The sequence below is a fragment of the Lissotriton vulgaris genome, chromosome 1_1 (genome assembly GCF_964263255.1).
Source record: "Lissotriton vulgaris chromosome 1_1, aLisVul1.2, whole genome shotgun sequence".
In the NCBI taxonomy this organism is placed as follows: Eukaryota; Metazoa; Chordata; class Amphibia; order Caudata; family Salamandridae; genus Lissotriton; species Lissotriton vulgaris.
In genome coordinates, this window is record NC_141685.1 from 748,049,108 (window position 1) to 748,065,709 (window position 16,602).

Below are 16,602 nucleotides of genomic sequence, written 5' to 3' on the forward strand. Positions count from 1 at the left end.
TAGTCTGGTAAAATACACTACACATTCTTGAAATGAGCTGAATGGTATACAACTGTGTACCGTTAATGCACCTCTGAGTGAGTCACTCGTACATTTTCCATAATTCAACAATTTGCAATCCCTCAAAATCATCATCAGGGAAGTTATGGATTTAAAAAAAACACATCTTAGAGCCACCCACATTACATTGAATTTGCCCCTAGTACTATATCACAACTATTAACATGGGCACATACCTGAACATCCAATAGTGGAAGCTTTGGCTTTTCTCACAGATTGTTTGCAACTGCCATTTGCTTTGATCCACAACCTACTTTGAAATATGCCTCTGCAACCCACACCACGTGTGCTAAGTCTTTACCTTGTTTAACATTTAACAGCAGGGAGAGGGGATTAGTCAGCCCATGAGGTGTGGGGGTTGCAGTCAGCTGTGGTTTGGATGGAGGACCAACCCTCTGCTGGTCACAACTGAAGGCTGTACATAGCGGGAGGGAAGTTGGGGGTAGGTCACCTGTGGCAGATGGGTGTATGCACAAATTAGAATATGACCAAAAAAACACAGAAATTCATCAGTTCTAGTTTACCTGAGCTACCTATACCTGCACCCCACCATACACCGCCTATGACTTCACCTATTTACATCACTCATGACATGTTAAATAACAACACTGATGGCATTTCACATAACATATGTCATTTTAAATTTAAAAATACAATTTAATAAAAACAATTATATACATTTTAATGAAATTTACTAATTGGATATACAACAAGCATTTGAAATGCAATAGGTCTCGCATTATTAAAGTTTGAGTTATTGGCGTTGCATTATTTAACAATGCCAGTAGCTCAAACTTTAATAATGCGAGACATATTACATTGCAAATGCTTGTTTCACTTAGGGACTGCCAAGGAAACCATGAGGTTCAAGAAAACAAATTAATAATGATTCCCACACCCTAGGAGAAAACACCCAGGGCCATTATATTTGTTTGCTTTTCAAAACAAACTCTGGCTTTGGGAGTTTTGTTTTAAAAAAAAGAAAAGCTTGCTTAGCAGCTGACTGAAAAATAATGGCTGCTCAGTGAACTTTCAGTGCCTTCAGAGAAGCTATTCCTGCAGAGGCTTCTTTAAAAGCACAGAGGAGCCTGCAATGATCTCAAAATTTGGTGGGGGGTACTCCAGCCAGGGTGGTGAAAGTAGTTACTTCTGGATGGAGGGCTTGAAATCAGGTCCTTTATTCTTTCCCTTTCAGTCTCTGCCCCATTCCTGTCAACCACCCTTCTGCTTTATTAAAGCCTACTCCCCCCCCCCCCCCCCTTTGGGGCATATTTACAGTGAAGTGACGGAGTGCGGCATTAGCATTCCTAGATTAACACCGCAGTCCGCCACTGCAGAAACGCAGAGCTGCACCATATTTACAACCAAATGGTGCAGCCCTGCACTTCCTCCTATGCTGGCCCTAATCTTATCAGCCTAGTGCCAACGCAGGCACCCTTGCACCATAGTGCAAGGGTGTCTGCGTTGAGGGGAAGATTGTTTATGCGCAGAAAGGTCACCCTTCCTGCACATAAACAATCTTTATAAGACATTTTGTAAACTTTTATGTGTGCTGCTTAATGCAGCACACATAGAAGGTTCAAAATGTCCTGTTTTGTTTTTATTGTTTTTGTGCAGGAAAGAACACCTTCCTGCACATAAACAATCAATGGCAATTTGCTGTTTCTATGTGTGCTGCACAATGCAGCACACATGGAAACAGCAAAAACGAGGAGAAATAAAGCATTTCTCCTTGTTTCGCATGTTTAAGACCAGGTTTTCCCTGGTCTTAATTTTGGCGCTGCCTCATATTTACGCCACCCTGGTAAATAGGTAGCAGCGTAAAAAACAGTGGGTGTTGCGGTGAAACGCCCACCGCAACACCAATTGCCCTTCCTTTCAGGCTAATTACAGTGTGAAAGGGTGCCTTATTTACAAGACAGCGTTAAGCCACGTTAAGTGGCTTAACACTGCCTTGTAAATAAGGCGAAACCCCTATCACATCACTGAAAGTTCCCTTATGCTTGCAATGATGCTCACTACTCTAGCTGCATGTTGCCATATTAAAATGCCTTTTAACTGTCATAAGGTGGTCTACTTGCTCCAACAAACAGTTCAGGCATTTTTTAACCTATTTTGTTGTATTGTAAAGAATCACCTTTGAAGTTGGCTGCTATGGATGAATAGGCATCCACGGTGTTCCTCTTTGAATACATTTTGTTATACGTTAGTCAACACATTGTAAAGATTAATAAACCTCATTCAAAGATGGCCGCCGCAGATGTGCACACATTTGCGCAGGCCAACTAGAAAAAACAATAAGCATTGGCAAAGCCAATAGGTTTCAGGCGTGAGGCCTACTGGTTTTGAGAGTGTTTGTTATAAATTGTCGGAAATTCACGATTAAACCCTTTATTCTTAAAGATGGTGTGCAAACTTGTAGGAAAACAATGTATCTGTGAAAAATACTAATTTAAATTAGGTCCGGTTTTACATTGTTAAATATATACAAATTTGTCAATTCGTAAATGTTTAATTAGCACTAAGATATTGTCTATTTAGGACTGCTACTTTTTCACTGAATTTTTCTTGCACTTTGCATTTTCTAATTCTTTATGTTATATATGTCTTTTTATAAATGCTTTTTATTGTAATTTTATTATTATTATTATCATTAAAGGGGTTTGTAAAGCGCCTGGTGACGCCTCCCGGCGTGTCCCCGCGCTGTGGAGAGAGAGTCAAGGGAGGGGAGGGGGAAGGGGAAGCTAAAGGGCGAACAGATGTGTTTTCAGCAGTTTCCTGAAGGAGGACTCATTCTTAGCTAGTCTAATGTTGATGGGAAGAGTGTTCCATTTGTTGGCTGCTAGAGAACAGAAAGACCGACCTCCCATTCTAGCTTTTTTTGTGAACGGAGTCTTAAGCAAACCCATTCCCTTGGAACAAAGGGATCTGTTGGGCTCATAGGGCATGGCTAGATCGGACAGATAGGATGGAGCTTTCTGAGAGATAATCCTATAGCACCAGAGAAGTGCCTTGAATAGGATTCTCTTCCTGATTGGCAACCAGTGGAGGGTAGCCAAGGAGGGTTTAGAGGGTGCTCTTCGGGGAAGTCTTAACACTAATCGTGCAGCTGAGTTTTGTAAGACCTGCAGTCTTCTGATGTTCTTTTCGGAGGTACTCAGCAGAAGCACATTGCCATAGTCTATTCGGGAGGTTATAAGTGCCTGAGTCATGGTACGCCTGGAGTCTAGTGGGAGAAGATCCAGGGTACGATTGAGAGTTCTCATGACTCCAAAGCACTTTCCTACAGTTTTCTTGACATGGCTATCGTACGAGAGTTTGTTGTCGATCCAGACGCCTAAGTTCTTCGCTTCCTGACTGGGAGTGGGTAGAGGCCCCAGACAGGGAGGCCACCAGTCTTTGGTCCAGTTAGTGTCCGTACCTCCTATTATGAGTACCTCAGTTTTTGTACCATTTAGTTTGAGGCAATGCTTAGTCATCCAATCTGCGACATTGCTCATGCAAGATTTGAGGTTGTCAGCATCAGAGGAGGGGGCTTGGGACAAGGAGATCAACAATTGAGTATCGTCGGCGTAAGAGACAAGCTCTACGCCGAACGATTGGACCACCTCTGCCAACGGCGCCATATAGAGGTTGAACAGGGTGGGACTAAGGGCAGAGCCCTGAGGTACCCCCTGTTCTAATACCATGCTGTCCGAGAGAAAGTTTCCTCTCTGAACCTGAAAGCTCCTGTTGGTGAGAAAGGCTTTCAGCCACCCCAGAGCCTCTTTGGTGACCCCCGCTTTGTTTAGACACTGTAGCAAGATGGAGTGTGCTACAGTGTCAAACGCGATTCAGAAAAGGGGGTGGTGATGAACAGAGTGTCTGAATTAAGCAGACCACTCTTACCCAGTCCAAAGATCAGGGCTTGATCCATCACCGTTATTTATCTCACTGCACCATCCCAGCTCAGAACCTGGCTATATGCAAATCAGTCTGTCCCTGGCCCAGTGCATCATGGGAACAGGGCAGACTAAACTACCAAGCCAATTCTTCACCAGAAAGGAGACAAGCTACCGGGGACCGGTTTCTGGCATTTAAGCCGTCTTCGGCCCGGCTTGCTTGAATCCTGATGGTGCAGTGAGAAAGGGACTCATGTCTGAGTATACCCTGCCACACCTATAGTGGCCAAAAAACGATTCAGAAAAGGGGGTGGTGATGAACAGAGTGTCTGAATTAAGCAGACCACTCTTACCCAGTCAAAAGATCAGGGCTTGATCCATCACCGTTATTTATCTCACTGCACCATCCCAGCTCAGAACCTGGCTATATGCAAATCAGTCTGTCCCTGGCCCAGTGCATCATGGGAACAGGGCAGACTAAACTACCAAGCCAATTCTTCACCAGAAAGGAGACAAGCTACCGGGGACCGGTTTCTGGCATTTCAGCCGTCTTCGGCCCGGCTTGCTTGAATCCTGATGGTGCAGTGAGAAAGGGACTCATGTCTGAGTATACCCTGCCACACCTATAGAGGCCATAAACGATTCAGAAAAGGGGGTGGTGATGAACAGAGTGTCTGAATTAAGCAGACCACTCTTACCCAGTCCAAAGATCAGGGCTTGATCCATCACCGTTATTTATCTCACTGCACCATCCCAGCTCAGAACCTGGCTATATGCAAATCAGTCTGTCCCTGGCCCAGTGCATCATGGGAACAGGGCAGACTAAACTACCAAGCCAATTCTTCACCAGAAAGGAGACAAGCTACCGGGGACCGGTTTCTGGCATTTCAGCCGTCTTCGGCCCGGCTTGCTTGAATCCTGATGGTGCAGTGAGAAAGGGACTCATGTCTGAGTATACCCTGCCACACCTATAGTGGCCAAAAACGATTCAGAAAAGGGGGTGGTGATGAACAGAGTGTCTGAATTAAGCAGACCACTCTTACCCAGTCCAAAGATCAGGGCTTGATCCATCACCGTTATTTATCTCACTGCACCATCCCAGCTCAGAACCTGGCTATATGCAAATCAGTCTGTCCCTGGCCCAGTGCATCATGGGAACAGGGCAGACTAAACTACCAAGCCAATTCTTCACCAGAAAGGAGACAAGCTACCGGGGACCGGTTTCTGGCATTTCAGTCGTCTTCGGCCTGGCTTGCTTGAATCCTGATGGTGCAGTGAGAAAGGGACTCATGTCTGAGTATACCCTGCCACACCTATAGTGGCCAAAAACGATTCAGAAAAGGGGGTGGTGATGAACAGAGTGTCTGAATTAAGCAGACCACTCTTACCCAGTCCAAAGATCAGGGCTTGATCCATCACCGTTATTTATCTCACTGCACCATCCCAGCTCAGAACCTGGCTATATGCAAATCAGTCTGTCCCTGGCCCAGTGCATCATGGGAACAGGGCAGACTAAACTACCAAGCCAATTCTTCACCAGAAAGGAGACAAGCTACCGGGGACCGGTTTCTGGCATTTCAGCCGTCTTCGGCCCGGCTTGCTTGAATCCTGATGGTGCAGTGAGAAAGGGACTCATGTCTGAGTATACCCTGCCACACCTATAGTGGCCAAAAACGATTCAGAAAAGGGGGTGGTGATGAACAGAGTGTCTGAATTAAGCAGACCACTCTTACCCAGTCCAAAGATCAGGGCTTGATCCATCACCGTTATTTATCTCACTGCACCATCCCAGCTCAGAACCTGGCTATATGCAAATCAGTCTGTCCCTGGCCCAGTGCATCATGGGAACAGGGCAGACTAAACTACCAAGCCAATTCTTCACCAGAAAGGAGACAAGCTACCGGGGACCGGTTTCTGGCATTTCAGCCGTCTTCGGCCCGGCTTGCTTGAATCCTGATGGTGCAGTGAGAAAGAGACTCATGTCTGAGTATACCCTGCCACACCTATAGTGGCCAAAAACGATTCAGAAAAGGGGGTGGTGATGAACAGAGTGTCTGAATTAAGCAGACCACTCTTACCCAGTCCAAAGATCAGGGCTTGATCCATCACCGTTATTTATCTCACTGCACCATCCCAGCTCAGAACCTGGCTATATGCAAATCAGTCTGTCCCTGGCCCAGTGCATCATGGGAACAGGGCAGACTAAACTACCAAGCCAATTCTTCACCAGAAAGGAGACAAGCTACCGGGGACCGGTTTCTGGCATTTCAGCCGTCTTCGGCCCGGCTTGCTTGAATCCTGATGGTGCAGTGAGAAAGGGACTCATGTCTGAGTATACCCTGTCACACCTATAGTGGCCAAAAACGATTCAGAAAAGGGGGTGGTGATGAACAGAGTGTCTGAATTAAGCAGACCACTCTTACCCAGTCCAAAGATCAGGGCTTGATCCATCACTGTTATTTATCTCACTGCACCATCCCAGCTCAGAACCTGGCTATATGCAAATCAGTCTGTCCCTGGCCCAGTGCATCATGGGAACAGGGCAGACTAAACTACCAAGCCAATTCTTCACCAGAAAGGAGACAAGCTACCGGGGACCGGTTTCTGGCATTCGAAGACGGCTGTAATGCCAGAAACCGGTCCCCGGGAGCTTGTTTCCTTCCCAGTGTAAGAATTGGCTTTTGTAGTTTGGTTTGCCCTGTTCCCATCATGCACTGGGACAGGAACAGACTAATATGCATACAGCCAGGTTCTGAAACTGGGATGGTGCAGTGAGCTAAAAAACGGTGTTGGATCTAGCCCTGATCTCTTGACTGGGTGTGAGCTTTCTGCTTAATTCAGAGACTCTGTCCCTCACCACCCCTTGTTGTAAATATTTTTGTCCACCCTAAGCGTGGAAGGGTATTCTCAGATGTGAGACCCTTGCTCATTGCACCATCAGGATTCAAGCAAACCGGGCCGAAGACGGCTGTAATGCCAGAAACCGGTCCCCGGGAGCTTGTTTCCTTCCCAGTGTAAGAATTGGCTTTTGTAGTTTGGTTTGCCCTGTTCCCATCATGCACTGGGACAGGAACAGACTAATTTGCATACAGCCAGGTTCTGAAACTGGGATGGTGCAGTGAGCTAAAAAACGGTGTTGGATCTAGCCCTGATCTATTGACTGGGTGAGAGCTTTCTGCTTAATTCAGAGACTCTGTCCCTCACCACCCCTTGTTGTAAATATTTTTGTCCACCCTAAGCGTGGAAGGGTATTCTCAGATGTGAGACCCTTGCTCATTGCACCATCAGGATTCAAGCAAACCGGGCCGAAGACGGCTGTAATGCCAGAAACCGCTCCCCGGGAGCTTGTTTCCTTCCCAGTGTAAGAATTGGCTTTTGTAGTTTGGTTTGCCCTGTTCCCATCATGCACTGGGACAGGAACAGACTAATTTGCATACAGCCAGGTTCTGAAACTGGGATGGTGCAGTGAGCTAAAAAACGGTGTTGGATCTAGCCCTGATCACTTGACTGGGTGAGAGCTTTCTGCTTAATTCAGAGACTCTGTCCCTCACCACTCATTGTTGTAAATACAGTGTCAAACGCGGCACTGAGGTCCAGCATGATGAGTGCCATGATCTTACCCTCATCGGCTCCTTCCTGCAGAGTTTCGGTCGCTCTCAGGAGCGCTGTCTCTGTGGAGTAGCTCGATCTAAAGCCCGACTGCGAGCTGTGAAAGGCATTTTGGGATTCAAGGTGGGCCATGAGTTGGATGTTGGCTACTTTCTCGGCAAGTTTTGCTAAATAGGGTAGCAAGGAGATGGGGCGAAGGTTCTCCAGTGTGTCCTGGCTCACATTAGGTTTTTTCTTGATGGGGAGTACAATTGCTTTCTTCCATTCTACAGGTAGACAGGCAGTGTCAAAAGAGATTTGGAGCATATGTCTAAAGTAGGGCTCTAAGACCGAGAGGCTAGCTGCTAAAACTTTAGGGGGAGCGGGATCTCGGGGAGAGCCAGATTTAATACTTTTACAGGTCTTCATGAGGATTTCGGAGGGAGGAACAGTAAAAGTACAAAGGCAGGATTTTGTAAGGGTGTAATCTTCCCTCTCAACAAAGTCAATGCCAGATTTGATATTACTGGAGAAATTGGCATAGATGTCCGTGATCTTGCCGGAAAAATACTTCGCAATTTTGTTGCAGGTGTCTACTGAATCATTGTGGGATGTAGGATTCGAGGTTATTATAGAAATTTCCTTGAAGATCTGAAAGAGCTCTTTCGAGGAGTTTTCAGCTTCCAGGATACGGTTATTGTAGTGGGATGCTTTAGACACGCGAATCTTTTTGTTATATTCTTTTTGCGCCGTTTTATATAGGGCTTTGATTTTAGGGCAGAAATTATTACGCCATTCCCTTTCGAGCTTTTTACAAGCAGTTTTAGCTAGCTGAAGCTCCTGTGTGAACCATGGGGCAGTTTTTTTAGTCCTCTTAGAGTTGGTTAAGGTGCGAATAGGGGCAGTGATATCTAGAGCATTAGTGATGCAATTCTGTAGATGTTTATATGCTGTCTCACAGTCAGATCCTCTAGGAGGTCCCGCATTTTCAAGGATTTTTATGAAGGCGTCTAGAGATAAATTTTTCCATTTCCTACGTTGATATCGTTGTGAGCTATCTTTGTTATGTTCAGTTTCATCTAGTTGAATTTGCATGGGGATAACAAAGTGATCAGACCAGGGTACTGGCTGGGGAGATGAGGTCTGAACTCCCGTCCAATTCCCAAATATAGGGTCCAATAAATGTCCCAGTTGGTGTGACGGGTCGTTATTCTTTAGCTCTAGTTGTAGGGAGAGTAGTTCAGATTTAATATCTGCCGCCTCTTTATCGAGGGGGTCGTCAAAATGGACATTTAAATCCCCCAATACTAACACTCTGGGTTTTCTAAGTGCTAGATGGGTTATGGCCTCCATAAGGCTAGAAGTAAAGTCATAGAGCCTTCCAGGGAGACGGTACACAAGGATGCCTGAGAGAGAGTGATTTGGCCCTGTACTGATGGTAAAAGAGCGGGCTTCACTGTGATCAATCGTAATGGGAGAGAGGGTGCATTCTAAAGGGGCTTTGGTAACAATAGCAATACCCCCACCTCTGCCATCCTTTCTATCAAGTCTGGAGAGGGAATAACCGGGTGGTAATTTTAGTTTGGATTGGTGATGAATATTGTTTTATTTGTTCTAATCAACAATATTTGACTGACTGATAGGTATCCAATTACAAAAGAAAATGCTCATTCAATTTTACCAGAATCCTAAGAGTGTGATTAGGGAGCTCAAAATCCCTGAGAGAAGGGGAGGAGGGAGCGAAGAGAGCACGATCCAGAGGCGAGAAGGCAGCAGTGTGTGTCGGGGAGGGGGGTAGATACTGAGGATGAAAATAGGGTGTTTTGGGCCAACATAGCAAATGTTATGTACCAGTGTGAGGCGATTTCTGGGTCACAAAAATAAAACTCAGATCATGGAGAAGACACCCACTGTAGCTGAGACAGAAGCCCGAGGTGAACCATTTAAATGAGCAAATTGTTCCTTCAGATAGTGATATCTGAGTCCTGCCCTAACTCTTGACGTCATTCAGCCCTCTGGGATCTGGCACATCAATTACTCATTCATGATGATTTCAGAGAACCCAGGACTCGTAAATAACAACCCCGCCCTGCACATATGCAAATGCTGTTAATTATGATTTGGACATGCATTTCCCAATGTTGCACTTCTCCTTAGGTGTGGTCCAGGCACTTTTTACATCCACCGCTTTCAACACAATGGGACACTTGGCAAGCATGGCGCTGTACTAGAGTAAAAAACACAAAGGGGGTGCTACTGGTCTAGAAAGGCTAGAGAGTGCCTGCTTTCTCATGAAAGGTGTGTGTATAAACTAGTAAGTGTGAAGAAGAAAAAGAAGAAAACCCATTCAAAAATCCCAGATGATGAAGTTCCGCCAATAGGTGGGCTGATGGGTTTTCTTCTTTTTCTTCTTCACACTTACTAGTTTATACACACACCTTTCATGAGAAAGAAGACACTCTCTAGCCTTTCTAGACCTGTAGCACCCCCTTTGTGTTTTTTGCGAGTTAGATTAGGGGATAGGGTGCACTTAGGTCATTAAACTATTTTCCCCTTCAGACCCTCCTTCCACGTTGTGTTTTTTTGCTGTACTAGAGTATACAAAAAAGTGATGGAAGGAATGCTTGAATGAATCTCAGCCTCTGGTAATTACTCAGAGCCGCAGCATCTCAGTCCATTGTTATTTTGCTCACCAAGCCTCCTCTTATTTATTTATTTATTTATTTAATTTATTTATTTTGAAAGTTTTATAGAGCGCGAACAAGACCCTTGTGGATATCAGAGCGCTTTACAGTAAATAAAGTTCTTTATACATTAATTAACGGCAAGTTGAAGCACGTATACAAAACATCTTGTAAAAGCAAAGTAGTAAGGTACAACACAAAACTATCCCATTGCGCCAGGTAAGAGGAAAACAGAATGTCTAGATTGTCTAGATGGTCCCTTCTCATAGTAAGGGTAGTAGCCAGGGTACATTTGGTCTCGAAATGTCTTTGGACCTTACTCAGGTGAATTTGGCCATGAGAATCGATTTTACTTCCTTTTTGGACGTCTCTATATGCAAATCAGCCTTGCCTCTCTCACAGTGGGAACAGTTCAGCCTTAACCAACCAAAACCAGTCCTGGGTTGCATGTGTCCCAGTGCAAGGAGGACCTTCTGAGATTAATTCCAGCCTTGTTTTGTATACTTTGTTGTGTTGCTCTCAGTGGGACAGGCATGTCCAGATGTTGGTCCAGTGCACACTGTCAGTGGAACCAAGCTGTACCTGGCTATTGAGCCCGAACTAACAACTGGTCCTGGGTTACTTGTGTTCTGTTTCAGGTATGACCTGGCCAGGCAGTTAGGACAGGACTGTCCCCAGTGGAGCCGTAAGAAGACTGATTTGCATATGGCTGGATCCAAACTGGGGTGTCATGGTGTGCAAAAGAACAGATAATCACGGACAACAATCCCCACCCAGCACAAATGCAAATGCCATTAATTTATGATTTGGACATACAGTTCCAAATTTGCTCTTCTCCTTAGGTGTGGTCTGAGACCCCTTTAGCATCTACCTCCTTCGACGCAATGGGACACTTGCCAAGCTTGATCCTTCACTGAGGCATAGCTGTCATTGGTGAAGTATGTGCAGCGACATTGGGGCCCGATTTTCGAAGCCCCAATGAATCCCAATTCTTTTATGATCCAACAGGGGGATAAGGTAGACCTTTTTACATACTCGTATTATTGCTCATAGTACCTTTATTACATCCCTGAGCCTGTCACACAAAAGGCACCGTATTTAGAGTTTGGTGGACATAATATTATCACAATTGTGGTAGGTGTCCCATACGCTGCAATAAAATTGCGTTATGGTCTACTGCACTTGGAATCCAGTGGACGTGACATTCATCACATTTTAATGGAGTATACTTTCTGTCAACCACTAAAGGTGGCCGTAGGCTCAGCTGCATTACTTACTTGAAATACAAAATTTACACTGAAATGCCTCATCTAAACTTATTTTTCACTCTATTTTCTAGGATTAATATTTTTAGGCCTTACTCATTCTACTGTAGTGAGGCTGCACCCTCTACTCTTCTTGATATGCAACATCTGCATGACCTGTCCACCTATTTCCATGTCCTCCATCACAGTTGTATATCAGAATATTAAGGACAGAAAAACCGAAATATAAACTAAAATAACATAGTGACGGTAACTATACATAGGTAAGTATAGATTTACTATACTCATTTCCACAGCTATTCACCTTGAAGCTGTATATCCCCAAGGCAGGGCTTTAAGTGGGCCGGGTCTCATTGGTGCTGAGCACTGGCAGATTTTTAAGGGGGGGCCTCGAAATGGGTCTCTATCAGGCTCTGTTTTTGCCCTGGCACAGTCGGTCCATTTTTAGGTCTCGGCTTCGAGACCTATTGTAGCTAAGAAGCTCCTCAAGGGAGATAGAGCTGTGAACGAGCCGACCAGGGTCTGTGGACGCGCACACACACAGTCAGGCAGGCAGTCAGTCACGAGCCTCGCACACACAGACACACACTCACAGACAGACACACGCACACACACACGCACACACACACACACACACACCCTCTCCCTCTCTGCCCACTCCCTCTCTGCCGCCCCCCTCTACCCCCACTCACCGGGCTCTTTCCCTCACAGCGGGTCAGTCATGGCAGCAGGCAGACTCGGTGTCTTCTCCAGCGATCTTCAGCTGATGTGCATGCCCACGCTGCGTCTCGTGCACGCCCACCAAGCTGTTTCGCGCCCGTTGATCCTCAGCTTGTGATTATGCTCTTTGATGTTTGCGAGGAAGGAGGTTTTCGGTTCAGGAGTTACAGGACTGCTGCTGTGAGAACCTCAGACGTTTAAAACCGAAATCAAAGGCCACTGCTGTGCTCCTGCTGCGGCAGCAGGTTTGGTCTACAAGTGTGACCGAATCTCCCGCGCGGTCATGTTGTGAGTCTGGATGAAAGCTGCTATGCCTGGAAGTGAGCATTCAGGAGGGCCGGGGGCATTCCAACCAAGTCTGCAACTGATCACCCAGGAGGACATTTACTCTCTTCTCCCACCAGGTCAGGCACAGGTGAATAATACTGCCATTTTGCCTGCTCCTCTGCATTTGATTCCCCATTTTATTAACTACGCTTTAAATCGTGTGTTTCCTCATTTCTAAACACTTTGCTATAGAATCTCACACCCGACCCCAGGTCTGCCCAGTAGAACGGCGCTCACTTCATCCCTCTGTGAGGCAGAAGGTGAGTGCGAGTGCAGAGTGCGCAGAGTGTGAAGTAGTGAGTGCAAAGTGAGTGTGCATAGTGTGAGTGCATAGTGCAGAGTAGTGAGTGCAGAGTAGTGAGTGCAGAGTAGTGAGTGCAGAGTAGTGAGTGCAGAGTAGTGAGTGCAGAGTGCAGAGTAGTGAGTGCAGAGTAGTGAGTGCAGAGTAGTGAGTGCAGAGTAGTGAGTGCAGAGTGCAGAGTAGTGAGTGCAGAGTGCAGAGTAGTGAGTGCAGAGTGCAGAGTAGTGAGTGCAGGGTAGTGAGTGCAGGGTAGTGAGTGCATAGTGAGTAGTGAGTGCAGAGTAGTGAGTAGTGAGTGCAGAGTAGTGAGTGCAGAGTAGAGAGTGCAGAGTAGAGAGTAGTGAGTGCAGAGTAGAGAGTGCAGAGTAGAGAGTGCAGAGTAGAGAGTGCAGAGTAGTGAGCGCAGAGTAGAGAGTGCAGAGTAGTGAGTGCAGAGTAGTGAGTGCAGAGTAGTGAGTGCAGAGTAGTGAGTGCAGAGTGGTGCGTGCAGAGTGGTGAGTGCAGAGTGGTGTGTGCTGTTGAGTGCAGAGTGGTGTGTGCTGTTGAGTGCAGAGTGGTGTGTGCTGTTGAGTGCAGAGTGCTGTGTATTGGCAATGTAAATGACAATGCCATTTATTTATGATTTAAAGAAAAAAAAAGAAATGTCATGAGCAATGCCAATAGCTCTACCTTTAATGATGCAGAGACCATTGCATTGTAAATGCTTGTTTCCTGGACTGCAGTGACTGCAGGCTCATAGATGTGCGCGTGCTCACACTGCTCACTTCTTACTAGAGAAGTTACGGCATGATGTCATGGCAGGTGAGCGTTGTAGGTGAAGGGAAATCCTTAAAGAGAGTCATTTTCTCTCTGGATTTCCATTTTCTTTTTGAAACTCAGGAGCAGCAACATTGGCGTCACCAGGGCTTTAAGTGGAAGTTTTTTCAATATTATATACAAGACATGGTTGCTGCATATTTATCTTATGCAACTAACAACCATTGACAAAGCCAATAGTCCTGACTTGTAGGTATGATGTTACTTGTTGTATCATATATCTAGATGCAATGAGAGAAATAGCAAAATACAAGTAGGGTGGCACACTATGCTAAGCACAGAATATTACCTGATGTGTTTTATGCCACGCCCCTTAAATACATTGGCCACGCCCCTATGAGAGACCCCCTCCCTGTTTTTTCATCCCACTTAAAGCCCTGCCCCAAGGTATATATGTGTTGAGTTAGTATAGTAATATACTGTTAGCTATATATGCTTAACCTCATGATAATCTGGTAGTCAGTATTTTTGCCATGATATTTTGTCAGGTTTATAATATAACTTTGATGTCTGGTAGGAAACCCTCCACCACAGGGTCGATTTCCGATTTGGTCTCTCAGGACAAATTAGCCAGCATATAGAGTGTAACATGACTTTACTCTTTTTAGCATTGAATAGCAGCTATGCAAGGATTTGCACTGCAATAAAGGAAAGGCAGATATGGTAGACGTTTCATACTTAGGAGTAAACTGTTCATAGGAAAAATGATAAGACATGCTTGGAAGCCAGTGTATCTCTGTCTATGGTGTATGTGGGGAGGGGTGGGGGATTGTGTGTGTGTGTTTGTATGGGTGTGCGGGGAGTGTATCTGTGCGGGGGTGTATGTGTGCGTGCGGAGGTAAGTGTGTATGTGTGTGCAGAGGTGGTTGTGCGTGTACTTGTGTATGACTGCAAATGACTGTGCATGTGCCACCCCTGATTTCCTTTGCAGCGCACTACCTGACACTGTTATGTTATGTTACGTTATAGGGGTATTTGTTAAGCGCACGGCTACTCCAAGGAGTGTTCCGATGCTGTCTTAACGACAAAACAGAGCAAGTGAAGAGACAGCCAGAGATAACTAACTGGACTGTGACTACTGTTGGAAGAGCCAGGTCTTTAAGCTTCGCCTAAAGCTGAGAAGATCATGTTCCTGTCTAAGGGAGAAAGGGAGACCATTTCATAATTTTGCGGTTACTACTTAAAAAGAGCGGCCTCCTTTGTAAGAACGGTAAAACTTAGGCACAATTGTCAGCTGCTGGGAGGAGGATTGCAGCGTTCTGAGAGGTTTGTAGGGCTGAATTTTGTTCCTGATATACGGGGCCCCAATGTTATTTAGAGCCTTAAAAGTTAGGACCAGGGATTTAAAAAAGACTCTTTGTCTCACTGGAAGCCAGTGCAAGGATCTAGGTTGGGGAGACATATGTGACCTATGTCCAACCTTAAGCACGGACCTAGCTGCCGCATTTTTAACAACCTGCAGGCGGTTCAGTAAGTAGTCCGAAGGCCCAGGTACAACACATTTACATAGTCCAACCTTGATATAATCAGGGCCTGGACCACAGTTTTCCTATGCGGAATAGGAAGCAAAGGCCTAAGCAGATGCCAGCAACCGATTGAACCTGGGACTTCATCGTCATGTCAGAGTCCAACTTCACTCCTAAATTTTTTACAGTTGAGACTGGGCTTTCAGGAGGAGATAGAGTTTTAGGCCACCATTGACGCCACTCATCGCCTGGGGTATGACCAAAAATGATAATTTCTGACTTGTCGGAGTTGCAAAGCAACTGATTTTGCCTGAACCACTCAAAAACCTTGGTTAAGCAAACATTGACTTTGTTTCCATTTACCGCCTCATCCTTCTCACAGGTGAACAGCAATTGCGTGTCATCTGCGTACGATATAATTTTTGCCCCGTGTTGTTCTGCAATAGGAGCCAGGGGGGCATATATATATTAAACAGGGTCAGACTTAAGACGGAGCCCTGTGAGACCCCTACGCTCAGTGGTGGAATGCGGGCTGAAAAGGGGGGGCCCAAACTGTTTGCTGGCGGTTTTCCAAGAAGGAAGAAAACCATCTGAGCACCGGGCCCCCAATGCCACTCTCCCTCAATCTATGAAGGAGGTGATCATGTGGCACGGTGTCAAAGGCTGCTGATAGATCTCATAAAATCAGCACAGCCTTTCCGCCTCTGTCTAAGGTGGTTTTGATCGTCTCTGAGATTTCTAATAGAGCAGTCTCTGTACTGAAATTTGTTCAAAAACCAAACTGGCTCGAATGAAGTACCTGGCTGACCTCAATAAAATCTGTGATGATGGTATTCACATATTTCGCCAAAACCTTGGAGAAATAAGGTAGAAGCGATATAGGTCGGTAGTTGCTTACTACTAGGGGTTCAGCTGATGGTTTTTTTAGAAGTGGAAGAATTTTTCCATGCTTCCAGTTTTCTGGCATCCTTCCTTCGGACAGAGAAAGGTTCAGTGTCTGATTAACAGCTGGATTTATTACCTCTGCAATTGATGCAAACGTTTTTGATGGGCAGGGGTCGGAAGGAGATCCGGATTTTAGGGACTTCATGATTTTAAGTGAGGTGGACATGGGCATAGGCGGAAACTACAGAAGAGTGTTCTCCATAAAAGAGCAAATGGGGAGAAACCTGTCAGTACTATTTTCTTCATCCTCGTGAAAGCTGCTAAAAGAGTCCTGAATAGTTTGAATTTTCCTATGGAAGTATTGCGCAAATTCGTTTGTCCGTGCACCAGTAGGGGAAAAAGAGCTTTTAGATGGATTAGGTGTGGAGAAATCTTTAACAATCTTGAACACCTCTTTAGCACGATTATCAGCTTGTTCAATTTTTCCAGCCAGAAACGTTTTCTTTTCCTCTCGGACTTTTACATGGTGGGTTTTCAAAGCCACTTTATATGTAAGTTTATTTATAGGATCAAAATTCTTCCTCTATATGCGTTCTAAATTTTTACATG